The 19582-nt window shown below is 38.7% G+C and overlaps 1 protein-coding gene across 2 annotated transcripts in view; it reads left to right on the top strand.

Annotated features, from left to right (window-relative positions):
* The first annotated feature begins 798 nt into the window (after positions 1–798).
* Positions 799–19582, top strand: part of ntrk3b (neurotrophic tyrosine kinase, receptor, type 3b) — a 371163-nt gene continuing 352379 nt past the window's right edge. For both annotated transcript variants that reach the window (XM_042484023.2, XM_042484016.2), the window contains exon 1: positions 799–1299. The gene's annotated coding sequence lies outside the window, so the exon portion shown is untranslated. The remainder of the gene's footprint in view (positions 1300–19582) is intronic.

The following is a 19582-nucleotide window of genomic DNA, read 5'->3' as shown; positions in this document are numbered from 1 at the left end:
ATACACATGAATGGGAAACATGATGTCATTTCAATTAGGCAGAATCACATTTTTGATATCAAAAATGCCAGTCCTGGATATCTGAAATCTCATTATTGATATCTGAAATGAACAGCTAGGTTTTGTGGTTAAAAGTAGAGTGCAATTTCACAATAAATATTTACCTGGAAAATCCTGGCTATTTTTTCGGTAGTCATGTCCTCCTCCTTTAGGGTGACACGCTTTGCTCCCTGAAACAACACATAGCTGTCCATGGCTGATGGGGCTGGTGGCTCCTGGCTGCTGGTCCAGATCCATAGATTGTTGTGGTAAGCAAGCTAGTGTAGCTATGTTTGCTAAGGCTCCTACATCCAACCAATTAAATATTAAAATCAAATTTATTCACTTGGCCCGTTTTTCCATTTCGTATTTTTGATCTGATCCTGAAATTGAAATATTAAAAAACAGGCATTTTTTCGTTTTTTGTGTTAGATTAAAAAACGAAAAACAAAATAATCTGTCCCTTTTTTGTTTTTTCATTTTTGATTGTTAATTGAAAATAGAAAGAAGGAATAATACACGCTGTCATCTGCAGAAATCTCTGTGTTTGTTGCATGTCGGGAAGTTGTATTTATGTTTTCATGCTTTTTTAACTGAAGATAACTTACGGTCTCAGAAAATGAAAAAAGTGTTTTTTTGTGTGTGTTTTCTTGGTATTTTATTTTGTTTACGCATTTAGGACGACAAGTGGGCAACTGGTGTTATAAAATGAGCCCGGAACATGTGAATTCTCCCAGTTTTTATGTCGTCATTCCGATTATTCCCACAGCACTTGAACAGAGCATGCCTGTGTGATTGAGGGTCCAGGTGTTGCATTAGCTTAAAACTTGAGTTTGTAATATTTTTCTTAAGTTGTCAGCTGGAGAACGAAAGGACTTTACTACCTTTCAGGGTCGGACAGGCGACAGGAGGACTGTCAGCAGATGTTTGGTTAGTGTGGGACTCTGCATCTTGGGCCTGCTGTGACTAATGTGTTAGCTTGCAATATGTGTTAGCACAACATGTGGACATTAGCTTTGGCTGTTTGGATTTGCTGAAACAATGAGACTGATTAGCGCTAAAGCTAACGAAGCTGGAGCGTGGTGTGGACGGCTGCGGACCTGGACAGCTGATGGAGGACTCCAGGTAGTTTCTGAGTCTCAGGGACATGTCTCTGAGCTCCTCTGGCTTGGAGGGACAGACTGTTTGCTGCTGGCCCACCTGTCGGGACATCTACGGTGACTGTGTTGGACCCTTTCATCACAGACCATTGAGCTCCAGGTAACTTTTGATATTTATTTTCGCTCCGTCATAAGCGAACTTACATTTAACATTAACGTTTAGTTTCGGGCCTCCCAGTATTGAATCAGGCCTGCTTCAGGTACATTTTGGTTTTGTAGACATTGCTGGCTGAGGTTTAAGGGTGATTAGAGTGTGCGCCCACATGCTGCATTTTGTATAGCTATTTTTAGTATTGGTTTGTTTCGTCGTTTGTTTTTGGGGTAAAACATCAGCTGCTTGCCTGTATTTCTGTAATTTTGGTGAATTGCTAATGAGAGCATACAGTGTGAAAGGACTGGTGTATAAAGCCAGGAACTATAGGTGGAAACTTATAGAAGATTTGAGACAAATTCCTTCTTAATTTTTTCTATATTTACATATTTAAGTGTGTGTGTGTTTATGGTATACTTACTTACCTGCTGAGTTGTTGTGTTTTATGGAACTGATAAGCTGTTGAACATATTTACCTGAGAGGGATCTGGTGCCTACAGAGTAGAGAGAGAAAATGTTAGTGATGGGCTCTGAGTGGATTTAAAAGGGAAGTGTATGCAACTTAGAGTGAGTTTAAAGGGGAAGTTCTTGAAATATCAATGGTGCTTTCAGAATTGCAAACTTTTTCTGTTTACTTTTACCTTTACTTGCACCTGACTCTACAAAGTATGTACTGTTGCGTGCAGTTGCACACAATTGGGACAGACATACTTTGACCCTCTTACTCTCATATCTGTTACCATGGAGATTTAACAAATCATCATTTGCCAAACTCACCAGAAACTGAGGTAAACCCTGCAAGCCCTGCTGTTGTTTTTGTTGTTTATTATTGAAGTTATGAATACATATATTGTGGATTCTAACACTTCATGTTTATTAGATAAGCCTACATATGCATTTCTCTATCATTTTTCTCAATTTTTTGTTGTTGGCAATCTATGATTATTTTGTCACTTGAATGTGCTGGCATATGTCATTGTGGCTTCTGTCGGCTGTCAATCAGCTGTCATATGTTTGCGGCTCAGTTGATGTGACTTATTCGCTGCTGTGCAAAGGATTGTGGGTAGCAGCCAAAAAAAGCATGCTGGCTTGCATTCTGTAAAATGTGACCAGATGTAATAGAATATCCTGGTATTTTTGGCGTAATGCATATAAATACTATGTATTGGGACATACTAAATCTTTTTTTGCCATACTATACAATATGGTAGTACACAGCAAGTTTATGTAAATAAGTTATAGTTACTTACTGGTGGTGTATTTAGGACGTAAGGAAGAAGCAAAACAAAACACAATAAGTCACAAGTAATGTAAATAAAGAGGCATAGAAAGAATCTAGGGCGCTGCCTTTATTAGTATCACTGGGGCACTCGAGCTACATCTGTCAAGTTGTTTGAGCTAGCTTGGATCCAACACACTCTAACTAACCACAGTCCTTGAAGAAATATGCATTATTTTTGAAAAATGAAAAGGCAATTTAATAAAGAAGCAGACAGAAGGGTCTGTAATATATGTTTGAAGGATATACAGGATGTAATACCCACTCATCAGAGAAAAGCAAGTTAAAAAGGTAAAGATAGTTAGAAGCTAAACACTAACTCCCTTGGAAAAAAGATTCTGAATCTCAATAGGACTATTACTGGTTAAATAAATAAATAAATAACTAAAGGCTACAGTTAACAGTGTAAAAGTGAACAACCACATCACTGGTAATTGAGACAGAAAGCAATGGAAATAAAGGGTTTTCTTTGCCAGGGCGAAGCTAAACACCATTTGTATGCCCACACAGCTGGTTAAATGTTGGCAAAGCCTTCCTTTCGCTGGTTCTTGTAAAACAGTGTCTTTATTCACTGTTAAAGTAACTGCAAGGCAAAAAGCAAAAGCAGCATGTGTATACATCATGGATGTATTATAGTAAAATCTGGATACAGCTGTGGGGGCGGGGCCTCGTTCATTCCTATGAGAGCTGCTCAATGGCGCATGAAGCAGAGAAAGCTCTTTTTCCAGTTTAGAAATGTGTAAAATACCTGGATCTACTGGTCCATAGAGCATGTGTAGTAGAAATTAATGGCAGCCGAGCTCAGCCGAGCGCGGCCAAGTGTGGCAGAGCGGTTAACTCCAGCGGAGTGACTGACTTCTGGATTAGTGCCTCGGCTAGTTTGAATGGTGTTCTAAAAAATTGTAATCTTGCGGCTCTTTTAGACTTTCCAAATGTTATTGAACAGGATGGTTTACAACCAGACAGGGATAGAAGACACTTCACAGGGGTTTTGATGCTCACAAAAATTGTTTACTGATTTACAGATGTCTCTTCCACCATGTTAGCAAATGGGGAAAAGTCTCTCTGGGCCAGTGTGCATCACGTGACAGACTCAAACGGTGTAATTCCACCTTCAGCCACTGTGTAACTTTTGCATGAACGCACACTTCCTGGGGGCTTGGTATATACTCAATAGGTACCTAGCTAGCTAGCTAACCCTGCACTTTTCAGGGTCTGATTGTGGTTTTGAGATGGGGAAAAATGAGCATCTACTTCCAAGCTCTCCAGGTAACGAGTAATACTATCACACTTGTCCCAGGCACAATGTTTAGCTCAAAATCCACAAAACCAGACCCAAAATGAACGGGACTTAGTGAAGAGTCAATTTCTGTGACACTTGCAAAGTGCCAGTAGTTGCCAAGCAATCAGTAGCGTGACACAAGTTGTCATTTCTAACCTGAGCGATGCTTGTCTGCGGAGTGCAGTTGACCTAATAGACGAGTAGTGTATGAAATATAGAGTTAAGTTGAGGATAGAATCCAGTTCGAAATTTTCATTGTCACTTTCACAGCACTTTATGGTCAGGCTCGTTCTTCGGCTCGTTCTCTGCGATCACATATGCAAAATTGGTTCTGCCCACACTTGCCTTAAGACCTGAGGTGATTGAGCTTGAGGCTGTAGCACCTAAATTTTGGAATGCTCTCCCTGCACCATTGCGGTTTGCTGACTCTGTGGTTTCTTGTAAAAGTCAGTTAAAGACACACCTGTTTAGAATGGCGTTTGGGTAACTTGTGTCTTCCTGTCGTTTATTTTCTTATGAAATGTGCAATATAGTTGTGCAGTGTTAACCACGTGGCTCTGGTAGTCACCTAATCGTCTTTGCCTTCTTTCTTGTGTGTTGTATGTTGCCCTTATGAAGCACTTTGTGACCAATATGAATAAATTAAACATACTTTACTTACTTTTTAAATGTAAAATATTGAAAGTACAAGTATCAAAATGGGACGAGGATCATAAAAATACAATGTGCACATTTCATGCCACTTTTGGGGTGGCTGCACAAAATGTTTCTTAGGGTTGCCATTGGCCTGCTGGCCACACTTTGAACAACTGTGTATTTATGTTTTGCTAATACAAAAGAGTGACAAGATAAAATGTTTGCTAAGCGATGTGTTAGCATCAGAGTATAAAGATCCTTCTAGACATGTTTTTATACATAATAGACAGACATAATAGACATAATACTTAATATACTAAATAATAAAATAATAAAAGCCATTTTTCACTTCCCAAATTTAAAGGCTGGCCATAAGAAAAAAAAGACCATTCTCGGTGTAAGAAAACTGGGGCCTTTAGATTTTCACATCACACTTTTGTAAGTTGCATACTGGGCCATGATAGGTTTCCAAAGAAGTTGTGAAGTCACAAAATAGTGCCTATATGAAGACATCCTAAACAGAGATTTAAGGCGTGCACAGAGAAACCTTTCCCCATCTGCAGATGACTGTGAAAACTCTACTGTGAAGCTCAAACATCCAATCAAAATTATAAGGAGTAAAAAACAACCATATACATTTATTTTCAAGTCTCTTTTATCTAAAATAAAACTGGCCACCCACAGTCCCATCCACCTGACTGAAAGTAAGAACCCCAATGGACTCAGGGTGGCTGTGCACGACCCACCCTGGAAAGCCTTTAAACTGATCCACCTACTACATTTAGGCCACGATATAGTCACTAACCCAGTATGCCCCATAAGCTTTTGATTTTAAGTACGTAACTTTTTACGAAATGTACAAATTGATATTTAATGTGACACATCATGTCACAATAAAGTTACAATTCAGGAAAAAATAAGCAATGCTGCAGAATGTGTTCTAAATATATTTATTTTTCATAACTTTCAGCTTCATAAAAGTGCAATATAACTTCTAAATAATCCATTGGAGTTTTGCCTGACCCATTTAGTGTGATTTATCAGTAGCAGCCTATCTCACATAACAAATTCAACAACCTTTTATGGAACAATGTCACATAATATAATTTATTGTTACACCACTACACTATTCTTTCTAATTCATGGTATGCTCTTTGTGAGAGCAACATCTTTTAGTATTCTGAGAGCCCACTTTGCTGTTTGTGTTGCTGTGTACAGCCTGCTGTCTGGATTTCACTACCTGTGTGTCTGGACTGATCTACGTAACTCCTCCATCTCTCTGTGCACCCGAGGCTCTGAGCCTGGCAGCGCTGCCAACAGGCTGGAGGAAACATCAGCCCGGAGACACAGAAACACGCAGCGAGCAGGGACCGAGGTTATTAATGATGACCGCTGGAGCTCGGTAGAATGACAAAACAGGGGAACAAATAGCGTGTGAAATGCACACCTGTCTGCTGAGTCTCAGAGGTGGGAGTGAAGGAGAGGGTGAATTCTATGAAGATGGACGAGGAGGTGCGGGGCACTGTAGAGAAAGAGGTGGTGCAGGGAAGGAGAATGAAATTGTTAAGGCCAGAGAAGGAGGAGGAGGACATAGAGGAGGTGAACACTGTAGAAACAAAACATTTGAAGAGCTGGAGGGAAGAAAACAGTGCAAGAGGTGGTGTAAGTCTCTGTAGAGGAGGATGGGGTGTAGAACACTACAGAGAAAGAGGAGAGGGAGGTACAGAATACAGAAGAAAGAGGAGGCGTATAATACTGTTGCAGAGAAGGAGTAGGTGGAGGAAGAGAACGCTGCAGCGGAGGCTCTGTTCAGCTGTTTTTGAGTCTGGAATAGAGTCACGTCTACTGGGTCTGACAAAAAAAATAAATAAATAAGGAGAGGGAGAGACGGAAAGGAAAGCGAGAAAGAGAGAGAGTGAGATGCTAACCCATATTTCTATTACTATGTGGTGTCAGTGGTCAGTGTGTGAGGTTTCCTGTTGCTTAGTTACTGTATTGCAACAGCAGCGTCAGTGTCTGTGTTTGTATGTGTCATCCTCCCAGTGGTGGGTGTCTGCACGACTCTCCCACTGCTGCTGCCATATCTGCTGCCTTGAAACTATGCTGCTGTTGACAAGAATCGGTCTTCTGACGGAGAACTTTCACCCCCAGCCGCTCCTATAGGCGCCTGGGCCGACTCGCTTCTCCTCCAGACTGTCGGTAGCTACTGTAGAGGGAATATCGGTCCCCAGCTGGTGTTGAGGAGCCGACATGCTCCCTGGATGAGCTGTGTGCATTGGCCCAGGTGCCCTGTCATAACCCCGCCCATCAATCACCATTGGCTGACAGCCCCAGCTATGGCTCCTGCCCTAAGGAAACGTGAATCTCCCTTTTACCCCCTTCAGGATGATGGATGAGGATGGAGCACTGGGCCCTAAGGGCTGGGGCTCTATGGAGTGTGAAGTTGCATGGAGGTAGCGGGGACGGGGGGGTGGAATTGAGGGGGGAGACAGAAGCAACCCAGGGAGAAGTTACTAAAGTTTAAGTCAAATCTTATTGTAAGTCTTGAAATTACATTTTTTTAGTAAAATAAGTGAACAATTATCCTGGTAGAATGATGATTTCACTTCCCTCCAGGGTACATGGACCCATTTCGATAATTTTCTTTCAATTTAGTGGCAAAGAATCTCACACAATTTTCCATTGACCTTAACGTTCCTGATATTAACAACGGAGACGGAAAGAAACCATCACACCTCCGGTCGGGGTCAGGTTTATTTCACTTGTTTGAGGACAAATCAAATGAGGAAGGGAACAATATGAGTTGAAATTACTTCTTCAGTTGGACAGTTTTTACATCCTGAGGCTCTGTAAGCGAGGAGGAGAGAGGAGAGAGATCTCAAAGTGATGTATGTCATAAAACTTGTCTCTGACAATGAGCCTGTTTACACCTGTTATTTACATGCTTTTCGGCATGTCTCTGAAAAAAACACTTGTTATCGGATCTCATTTCCACACTATATATACAAATTAAGACCTACTACATTTGCCTACACACTGCTGAAGGAATTTAGCTATATGTGGCCCATAACACCTCTAAATGAGTACTGAGCTATCGGATCCTGAAGATGCATTGAGGACGCATCAGGTGCATTCACATCTGTACTTGCTGTCCACAGTTCCAGTGTGTCAGTGCTGTCTGACAGAGGTGACAACATTGCAGTAGTAACCGGTGTAGCTCACTATCATGGACTGCTTCTTGTATCTGAAATAGAACAAGACTGAGCCAAACTGTGGTGTCTTCTAACTTGACAAGTTACTGAGCTACTCCACTTTCAATAACCATAGCAGAGAGACAAAGAGAAACAACTTGATATTATATAAAAGAAACTTATTGAGAGAACTGCCAAAAAATCTGATAAATTGCCTCGGGTGATGTGACAATGCCATGAATGTGAGGCGAAGGATAATCATAATTTGGTTTATTATTAAAACCCCTTGCAAGGTTAAAGCTCTGGTCAAGCTGCAACCTCCAGGCTAAAAAAATGAAGCCAACATAAAAGTGCCAAAAACTGAAGTTCTTTGAACAGCCACTTTAGCCTGGCTCCAGAAGCGAGCCAATCTCCATAGAGCCCCATGTTAAAATGACCCACTTTACAGCAGTTTAGGTTTCTATGGCTAATTTCCTGTTCATGACAACTGTATGAGGGTTGAATTGTTCTATAACTCAACTGTTTGCGTGTAATTAAGGCTTCAAGTTATGTATAATTAAGGGCATTTACATTTGCCCAAATTACATTTTGAAGGGAGGATCTAAATTTCACATTTGGTTTTTTGAACATTTTGGTTGAATTATGTTCCCTCGTTAAGGAGGACATTTTTAGAGGTGGACGCACCGTATGGACATTCAAGTGGACATTGCAGTTATTTTTTGTGGACTTTTGTTGGATTCTTTTTTTTTTTGGAAATATGTTTATTGATTTTCAATGAGAAAAATGAAAGAAAATATATAGAAAATGGAGAGAAAGAAGAAGTAGAGGAAGAAAAGAAGAGGAGAAAAGAAAAAAAAGAGTAAAGAACATAGCACATCGAGCACAACGATACTTCATGGTCATAAGATGAGTACTATAGATATAAAATCAGAATATATATTATTTAGAATATAAAAGCAGAAAAATAAATAAATAAAAGTAAAATAAATAGTAGACATACATATCATCATTGTTTGCACTGTAAGGTTTTGTACAATAGCCAGTGTCTATGAGCTCACATTTTTGAGGTAATTCAGTACTGGGTCCCATGTTTTATCAAACGTATCCCCTCTATCTTCATTGTAGAACCTCAGTCTCTCCAGATGCAAAGTATTTGACAGTTCTCCCAACCAAGAGTTATAAGTAGGCACCGAGACCATTTTCCACACACGCAAAATCATCTTTTTAGCAATCACCATCTCAAATTGAATTGCCCTTCTTTCAAATTTATTAACAGAAGAAAGGACGCTTGTGGCTCCTAGAATGGCGACCAGAGGGTCGGGTGCCAGACTTTTACCAAAAGCTTTGGAAAAACACTCAAAAATACATTTCCAAAATAAATAAAGTTTACTGCATGCCCAGAATGAGTGTGCTAGATTTCCTATCAAAGATTTACATCGGTTACATGTTGGAGGGACATCTGGATAAAATTTATGTAGCTTCTCTTGTGAGTAATGGAGTCTATGGAGCACTTTATACTGTAATAGGTTGTGCCTGGTGTTAACTGAACATTTCTGTATGTTACGTAGACATTCTTCCCATATCTCATCTGTTATTTCCATATTCAACTCATCTGCCCATGCTTTTTTATAAGTTTCTGAATTCACTGGAGCTACATCATGGAGCATTCGATAAAAAACAGAGATTGCCCCACGAGTGCCCGGGTTCAGACTGTTAATAGTCTCTAGAGCATTGTGTTTATTCAAAACTTCAAAATTTGGTAAATTTTTTTTAACAAAATCTCTAATCTGTAAAAACCTGAAAAAACCCGAGGCAGGTATACCAAACTTGACTTGTAATTGTGTAAATGAGGCAAAATGTCCTCCCATATACAAATCATTTATGTTATTAATGCCTTTCTGTTTCCAAGCAGAGAAAGCAATATCATTCAGGCCAGGTATGAATGCGTGATTTTCACAGATTGGAGTATCAATATATACACTTGGGGCCTTGATATGAAGTTTTATCTGCTCCCATGTGCGTATAGTACCATTGATTACAAAGCTGTTATTAAACTGTGATTTTCTGATTTTGGTGGGGCTGTTGAGCAATGCCAGCAAGGAGGTTTTGTTGCATAGGGATTGTTCTAAGCATAGCCAGGCAGGGCAGGAGAGTGAAGAGGAGGGGGGGCCTTTTCTCCACCAAGCAAGTATAGATAGATGAGCTGCCCAGTAATACATTTTAAAATTTGGTAAAGCAAAGCCACCTATATTTTTACGTTTACACAGGTGTTTTTTGGAAATCCTGATGGCTTTGTAGTTCCAAAGAAAAGGTACAATAATTGCGTCTAATTGTTTAAAGTAATGCTGGGCGATGTAACATGGAAGAGACTGAAAAAGATGTAAGAAACGTGGCAGTGCAATCATCGTAATTGCATTGATTCTACCTACAAGAGAAATAGGAAGAGTCTTCCAATAATTTTTTGTTGGATTCTTGATGAAGTTTGGTGAAACATACAGATAAGTTTCCTCAGAGTGCAATCTTTTGTTGTTGTCGGTAGTACTTTAAAGGCACCCAAATTCTTTGAATTTCTTTTTTCAGCCAGGTCTTATTAACTTGTCATAGCTCTTGAGTTATAATTGTAACTCGGATAAAGTGTGAGCTACCAGCATATCAAACCTGAATCTGTGACGCAGCTGTCAAGGGTTAAGTTGCATTGTGGGTAAAATAGGAGCCATGTTTTGACATGTGAGAAGAATGTGTGGAATAACAAAGACATCTCTGGTTCTGCTGCCAGAGCCACTCTGTCTATTGTGAGTGTGACAGTTTTATTGGAGGGCAATGCCAAATTAGTAAGAGGACCCATATTGGCTCCAAAGTCAGAATTTCAATCCCCATGAGATTCTCATGTTGCTCTGTCTGCTGGATATGTGAGTATCAGTTGCTGGTTTATGTGTTAACCATAAGCTGTTGGTACACCAACAGCAGATCTGTGGCCATATATTTTTGTTTTAACTGCTGACAATCTGAACATATTACCTTCCTTTTCATTAACTTTTCTTGTCCAAATACCCATTTATGACGCAACTGAACAAACAAATACAATAAGGTACTTTAAGTATATTTTGCCAATACTAATGCTAATACTCTGAATGCAGGACTTTAACTTGTAACAGATTATTTCTACACTGTGGTATTTCTACCTGTACAGAAAGATCTGAGTACTTCTCCCGCCTCTGCCAAACACACAGCACATCACTGCCGGATCATTGCTGTTTTGAATGAACCTCTTGACAAAAAATGTATTATTCAGGCACCAAGATGCCTTTCTTTTTAGCCCCTGTACACCTCGCATCAATACATGTCTCATATCTGGAAGATGTTGTTTTATGTCTTTATGACATTAGGACACCTCTGTGAAAACACAAGCACTCCTGAGGGCCTTTTCTCACCTTATCTCAAAGGTTGCCTCCACAGTATGTCAGTGGTTTTTCATGGCCGCTGGTTTTTAACACACTCATAAAGCAACATATGATATCTCTCCAGAAGACACGCTTCTTAAATGAACAGTGGCAGCTGAGAGACTCCGTGGATGCAGTCATGCTAATAAATGTAAAAGGGATGAATAGTTGATTTTTGCCGCTCCTCTTTCAGCAGGGAAATGATAAGAGTGAAATTAAGGCCGTATGAGTTGATGTTGTTGCGGGCCAGCTGCAGCACTGCTCAGATTATGCAAATGTGTTTAATGCCTTATCCTCCAAATAAATAGTTGCCGCCAATTTTTTTTTCTTTCCTAACTCGTGTCGAGATGGGCTCAGAGCCGCAGCTCCACTTTATTCCACAGACGGCAGCTAACTGCAGCGGAGAGGATTTTCCCCGTAGCATGTTGAAAAATGAGAAACATTGTCTTGAATAGGGTAATGGCCATAAACACAGGCCTACAACTGGAGTTCTGCTGAACACATTAACTGCTTCATAAATGAGCTGACTTTATTTGGACCCTATTAGACGCGTCAGCCGCATGATTTAGATGGAGAGGAACTCTTAGTAGCGTAATGAGATCCTCATACAATGGCCTCCTTTGCATCTTCTCCATCCCAGACAATGTAAAATATGGAGGCCCTCATCACAGAATGGGACCTAATTGCTGTAGAGTCATATGTAATATATTAAGCTTTTATGGCAGACGTTTTCAGGCTCAGTATTATTTTGTGTAAGAGGGTAAAAATGTCAAATAGAGAAGGTTTTAGAGACTTTAAACATTCAGTGAATTATGAAAAATGACAAACTTTATTGGGCAAGGTGAAATTGGAATATTATTGTGTGTTTTACAGTGGGGTAACAGGGCGGCATGTAAAATGAACTGTTGCACATTTAGTGAGAGACCATTCTCAAACCAAAATGTACCTCTAATGTGAATCAATTAACAGTAATTTGTCACTGAACAAGGTACTAACAATTAACCTGCTCATTGACGACCTGTACTTTAATGCCATATTTGGGCATATATTGAAGTTCCATATATGAAATATATGTACTTAAGAAGTAAAATATTGTGTATATGTACAAACTATATATGAAATCTATTGGAAATTGGAATAATTTCATTTATTGACATACAGTGTATGTCAAGCCCACACAAATATATACATTATAAATAATTAATAGGAAAAACATATGAAAGCACACAGAAGTTTTGTTTATATTTTGTTTCCATAAACTTACATATATAAATTAAATACACAGTATATCGCAAACATAAATAATCACAGATACTTATCCATCCCAAAGCCCATCAGTATATGTTGATATGATATATGCAAATAGAAAAGATGGACACATATGTCAGAAATAAAGAAAAAAGTATATTAGCATATAGAATCTTTGTATATATGTTGTTTTCTTTACTTGCATAAGGTCGGAACATACAGTACCTTATAAAAATTCATTATTTGGATATTTTTGATAAATGTATAATATAAAATATATGCTTATACAGTATGGTAGACAAATATGTTACGTACATACCATTCCAAAGCCCATCAATAGATGTTGATTTTATATACATATATCTATATGTAAACAGAAAAGGTAGACGTGTTTGAGAAAATTTTTTTTTAAAAAAATGCAAAATTCGATTTTTTAATATATGAATATATACAAATTTTACTTTAGGTATTTCATATATGTTGCATATCTTCATATATCCAGAGGATGTTTGTATGTAAAAATAATGTCTCACCTTATAGGTAACATATATGGCAACATCACTTTTGATATATTGATATATGTCATATGTTACATCTACGAATGGGTTTGCTCAAGAAAACCTCTTTTATAGTTAACATTAAAGTACATTTCATAGTCAAACCAATTCAAAACAGAGATCATATGGAAAAATATGTTAAAGTGTATTCGTCATAAAATTTAGATTGAATTATAATGATGTGTGTATGTATCATTCCAATCTGGCTGTGATAATTATTTAAAATAATATGGATTGATTTTTGAAAGAACGCAGCAACCTTAGTTATTGGTTCAGTGTATATTGTGTCTAAAAGACAGACTTTCTGTTTAAAATCCTACAAATGGATGAACATTTGGTAGTTATTATCAGGACTGATGTTGGTTGACAAATGTAATGCAGTGAAAGTTGAAAATAATATTTATATATAGTATTTTTGCTGCACGGGGTACAATTTTTGTGTCAAATGTGGTAAGAAGGAGGTTTTTTTAAAAACTGACCTAACACAATTTTTTTTAATGTATAACAAACAATTCTGTTACTAATCATTGACATAACCGAGGCTGTGATAATCATCAACAACAACAAAAAATATCATGAAGTATATGGAAAATATGTTATTTGTGTTTTTTCACTTAAAGAAACAGTGTCATCATGTAAACAAAATATTGGTTGGTTATTATTGGGACTGATGCTGGTTGACAGATATAACGCAGTGAAAGTTGAAAATGATGTTTTATATATTGCAATTTTGTGGCACTTTTTGACAGGGTACATTTTTTTGTACGAAATGTGTAATTAGTCAGAAAATTGAAACGTGCATGAGGGCTAATAAACATAGTATTATTATTATTTTTTTAATTCAACCAAGGACCTAAGTAACTGTTCTTTAGCGAGGTGTTCTACTATCCTTCTAATGAATGCGTTGTTTTATTTTTCATGTAATTCATTTTGAAATGAATTCTTTGAACACTTTCCAAGCCCTGAACTCTCTATTGTCTCACTCTGATACTTAGTGCTTGCAGAGAAGACTCCTTTATGTGATGCAGATTGAGAAACGTGATCTCTTGCACACGCTGCTGCTCGCTTCACTACAGAAAGAGGAATACAAAAAATTGGAACTGACAAAATGACCTCGTAGACAGAGAGCATGTTGGATAGGATTTAAGAGTGCATTGCCTTTAGTGTGCCACTTCCACAGATTCCTGGGTGAACAGCATCGGTGCGACGTGCAGAGAGGATTCTTTGTTTTGATTTTAAGCATGGCCGTGTTAATTATATATCAACTTCAATTATTCAGGCTTTGAAGGGGACGACTCACAATGTCTTGCAACAGTGCTCTTTTTAGACTTGTTATTTGTACTACTGAGCTGCATGACTATTGGGAGTTTACACATACAAAGCAGAGGGATAGTGAGAAATCAGTCTGCCATGTTGAAGAACAGGAAGTGAATCGGCAAGAGCGACATAGCAGCTCTTCTTCCCACGGAACTAATGATTTTGCTCAGCTGTAGGAGGATAAGGTCTGAAGCGAATAAAGCATTTTATAATGTTCATCTAATATTTCACCATAGGCATCATTGAAAGAGAGTTACAACACTGCCAAAGACCTTTGTTGTAAAAAGAGAGGGCCAAAGTAAGGTATTGGAGCAACCGTAGACTGAATAAAAATGATGACCGTAGCCACCATTGTGTCAACCACTAGATTGTGAACGTTTGAAAAGCCTCAGGTTTGGCCTTATGGTTGTCACATTCTTGAATTTTTAGAGCCTGAAGTGGGCAGGTTTTACCTGAGGACACCATCCGCAGACAACCTGCCACTCAAAGAGGCCACATTAAATTATGTGTCACTTTATGCCATAATAAAATTTATGTGGGTAAGTTATTTTAAAATTCAACCCTCCATACAGTTGAAACCAAAATATTTTTTGTACCAGGCTGTAAACATTTCTGCAACCAGTCCAAAAATTGGGTAGTTCCAGCACTGAACCCCTTTCAGTTTCAGTGTGTCCCCCACACATTTGCTAGTAAATTGACAAAAATGATGGCATTTTTTGACTTTGTAGATAATGGCTACAATTGTTAGAATCCTATTGCAGTTAAATGTAAGCAACACTTCATAAGCTTCTTTAACAGGACAGATAAATCCAAAATCAAAATACATATTTATCTTTTAATCTCTAGGGCTATTTATCAGTCTCGACTGTTTTGGTGTACATTGCTGTATGTTGGACACATTGACTGTAGAGATTTCTGCCTTCTCTCCAGTATAATGGAAGTAGATAACACTTAGCCTATGGAGCTCAAGGCTCAAAAACAACAACAAAAACAACAAAAAAAAACCATGAAAAACTCAACAGCAGTGTCTTAGCAGAAATCATGACATGGCTACTCAAGTTAATCTACAGTCCATGTGAGCAGTTAAACTATTTTCCTCCTACCAAAGGACACCCGCCATTCATCGTGCGTACGTTTAGCGTGCATCTGCTGCTAGCTAACCTAGCACCACTGAGCTAATTTTACAGCTCAGCCAAGGACAACGCAAATTTTAACATCACGTGCGGTCACAAGCATAAGCCTCTCATCTGTAAGTGCTGAATATTTTTAGATGTCAATCACATAATTAGTTGTGTGATTCCATGTGTGTCCAGTTTCCGCTTTGTGAGTGGCAGTTGTGACAGCAAGGCCCACATCTAGCTCTACCGACAACAGGAGTGAAAGGCAGTGGGATGGGAAACAGACACGAGTGCTCGGCTGCAGGATGAGGTGTACGTTCCCTCATTCAGGACCAGGTTTCAGCCCTGACCTTGCCTGATAGCGTAGATTGTACTGGTTATTTTGAACACTTACATGCCTCTGCTGGCCTGCTTTCTGCCATCTTTTCTCCCAGTAGGAAGTCAAATTTTCTTTGATAACTGCCCATTCAAGGCAAAACATAGGCCACCTACCCCCTCTCTTCATACATAACATGATTTGTTGAATGCAGTTGGTTGCCTTTTGTGTTTTGCACTATTGACCAAACTTCTTTCTCAGCTTGAATTGAGCAGTTACTGTAATTCATTGATATTTATTTGATGTGCATGTTTATGTGAATAATTTTAAGTACGATAACATTAGGATGTGAGCAGTGGTTGATGTGTCCAGATCTTGTACTTTGGACTATTAATTCTATACTATAAAAATACTCCAGTACAAGTGGAAGTCCTGCATTCAGAACCTTACAAGATATATAAAAAAAGTAGAATCTGAACAGGAACTAGAAACGAGGTCACATATGATAAATGTAGTGGAGTAAAAGGAACAATATTTGCCCCTGAGATGTAGCAGATTATATGTATAAAATGGCATAGAATACTTAAAATACTAGAGTAAAGTGCTTTGAATTTGCATTGAAGTACAGTGATTCTGACTCAGATTCCTTTAGACTAAATAAAGTCTTTAAAGTTGTTCAGACTCTTGCACCCAAAACCTTCTTTTCTGTTGAACATTTCTGTGAGATGAGAAATTCTGATGACAGTGAGGCCCGTGTTTGTTAATACAGAAATGTCCCCCTTTTAATCATGGTCGCACCTCCTCTATTATAAACCAGAGGATTGTCACTTACAGCCAATTAGCCAAATAAGGTCTAGTTGAGGTTTTTAAAACTGCTGTCAGGCTGAAGTTTGACAAAATTAACGCACTGCATGGCCTATAGAAAAAGAGAATTTGGATCAACTTGATCTCTGAAGTGTCAATGCAGATTTTCTTACTATTGTTCCAGATTTCATATACAGATGAACTAAAATTGATGCATTATTTTGCATGTCCTCGAAACATTTATTATCGACCCTCACAAAAGGGACATTTCTCGAATTTGAGGACATTGTGGGCTTAGCCCATGTCTGAATCGGGGGAATTTATTTGATAAGCAAGCTATTTTTATGCTTTTTTATGCACTCTGGCATCCTATATGCCTTAAAACTGATTTTTAAAACATCCCAGATTAATAATGAATTGTGGCGTTAAAAGTATTAGTGGTTGTTATAAATTAGTATTATTTATACAAGCAGAAAACATTACAACTGCTATCATTAAAAATGTATTGACTGGAGTTGCACAAATAAGGTTATATATATATATATATATATATATATATATATATATATATATATATATATATATATATATATATATATATATATATATATAATTTTTTTTTTTTGCCTGGACATATTTAGATCCAAGACTATGCATAAAACATTTGGGGCTAAAGCCTCAAAGGCCCAGGTGTAAGGACGCCGCTGCCATACAGAAATAATTTCCTCTATGAAATTAAACATGCCGGAAAATACATTTGCGGCTTCATGGTACACTTTTTTTGCCCAGGCTTTGTATTGTAAGAAAAATTGCTTTTTAACTCCGTTCATCCCTTTATATCCACAATCAAACAATATTGATATCCTGCATGTAGGAACACTAGTTTCTGCACATATTAAAAGCTTTGGTCATGATTGTGTGCTCAACAACTCATCCATCCTACATCTGATTGCCCTGTCTATGGGTGCACAAAAATCTTTACATGGGTTTACCATGTCATCCATCTTCAGCATCTGTCTGTTACAATTTAGGCAGGATGCTCCTCTCCAGAGAAACAGGCAGTGAATGAAGAGCATCTGTAGCTCAAGGTTACACTGACAGAACACATGGCTGTTTAGGAAACACTGGCTGCTGCTTGCTTCAAACGTGTGATGTTACAATTCTAATCTTTTTATCCACTTGGTCATCCTGTTGCCCGATATGAAGAGATCTGTACGCCGAGCTGACAGACCTGATTTGTTCTAGCTGGTGCAGTAACGCATTTTGGAATGTCCACCTAACTCAGACGACTCAATCGCAGCGTGCCGGCTCTGCTTCATTGCCTCATCTCATATCTCATCCCAACCAGCCCGGCTCCATTGCTTTTTTTTTCTCCCTCTGCTAGTTTTCTCATTACATTCCTGGCACTCCAAAGGAAATAATACAGAGCTTTTCTATTGGTCTCCGTGGAAAAATGCATTTCCTTTCATCTAGCCCCATGTGTGCATGCAGGATCCACATACAGTACCTGTCCTATCAAAATGTGTATGCTGCCCCTTCTCCCACTCCTCAGCCTCCTTAAATAGGCTATTTTCTCCTCTAATGTTGTTTCCCCTCTTCTCTTCTCTCGTATTGATTGGACAAGCTCGCTGGATCAATAGATTGCTGTAGATCAGAGTGATTGCTGCTCGGGCGGGCTACCGCATCTCCCAGCATTCAGCACGGCCTCCCCATAAACCACTCAGAAAGGCTCTCATTTCTGCGCCAAGGTTATGAAATAAAGGGCTGATAAAAGTTGACGGTGAGGCTTGTTTGTTTTGACCGATGAACAGGTTAACTGCTCTGGCATTGTAGCAAGCCTTCTGCAAGCGCTCTGGGTCTCACCTCATTGTGGAGCAAATTACCTTGAATCTATGGTCTCTTTATTGCACTCACAAATCCTGAAAGTTGTTAGTGCCACAGGGCTGTAGAACAGAAGGGAAGATTGTATACTAATGGCCCCATGATGCCTGTGTTTTTTTTTTGATTCAGTTGAGATATCAAACCATCAATCATTGTGCTGTAGGCTACTATTAAACCAGAAGTTCTTCCTTACTATCGTTTTACTTACTTTTATTTTCACTTTTTGGACATTTCGCTGACACTGCATTCTAGTCAGATTTTCAGCACAAACCCGACACCTCAACCCTCAATTCTCCCGCATTCATTCGGTATAAATCTGCAAACTAGTCCTTTGTGTATCGCCCACGGAGAGCATCCTTCAAATAAAATACTTAATATTTCCACTGGATTTTTGTCTCCACTACATTTTGAGCAGAGACTACACAGATGCCATTCTGGTATTAAGGATCACAAAATACTTTTTGACCACTGCCATTATCCGATACTTTTTAGTCTTGATGTTTGTAATTTTGTTCCTGGTTGGTTCAGACCAACCTCATTGACAGAAAAGCTGTTGGCCTAGCACGTTTCTGTAAACTGTGGATACAACATGAAACAAGAACAGCGAAAACAGGTCGGTAACAAAATTTCCTCAAGGGTCAAGCGTGTTGATTCGATTTTGGTGTATACGAGGTGGGTGTGTGTGTGTGTTTGTGTTTGGGTTTGTGCGTGTGTGCGTGAACATGTGCCTGTATTGTAAAAGTCATTCTGGAGTGTGGGAGAGAAAGAAAGGGGAAAAACGGATAAAAAAAAAACAAAGAAAAAGAAAGAAAAAAAAATAATAATAAATTTAAAAAGGTGGTGGTCTGCAGTGGAGGTTATTATAATAATTATTATATTTTTCTTTATACTTTCTTTTCTTTATACTATATCTGTCCTGTGTTGGATTGCCCCCAGACCTAAGGAGGGATCTGGCCCATCATTGACTTGACCCCCCCAAAAAAGTGCTCCCAGGCCAGTTTATTAGGGATCATCATCTTTTTTTTTAGACGAGAGTGTGAAACTGTAGATGAGTGAGAAGTGAATCTGACTTCCAGACTGTAGCTATGCCTCGCAGACAGCCTTTTACTCAAGCTGGCTGTCCCTTAAGTATGCATATATTTAAGCTATAATAAAATGCAAACTGGTGTTAAAGTCGCCCTCTGTACAGTTGTACATAGAAACCAAAAGTGTGTCTTGTACCA

The sequence above is a fragment of the Plectropomus leopardus genome, chromosome 1 (genome assembly GCF_026936395.1).
Source record: "Plectropomus leopardus strain MGB_pleo_1.0 chromosome 1, ASM2693639v1, whole genome shotgun sequence".
Classification (NCBI taxonomy): domain Eukaryota; kingdom Metazoa; phylum Chordata; class Actinopteri; order Perciformes; family Serranidae; genus Plectropomus; species Plectropomus leopardus.
The sequence above is the reverse complement of the archived record's forward strand: the minus strand, read 5'-3'. Positions and strand labels throughout refer to the sequence as shown.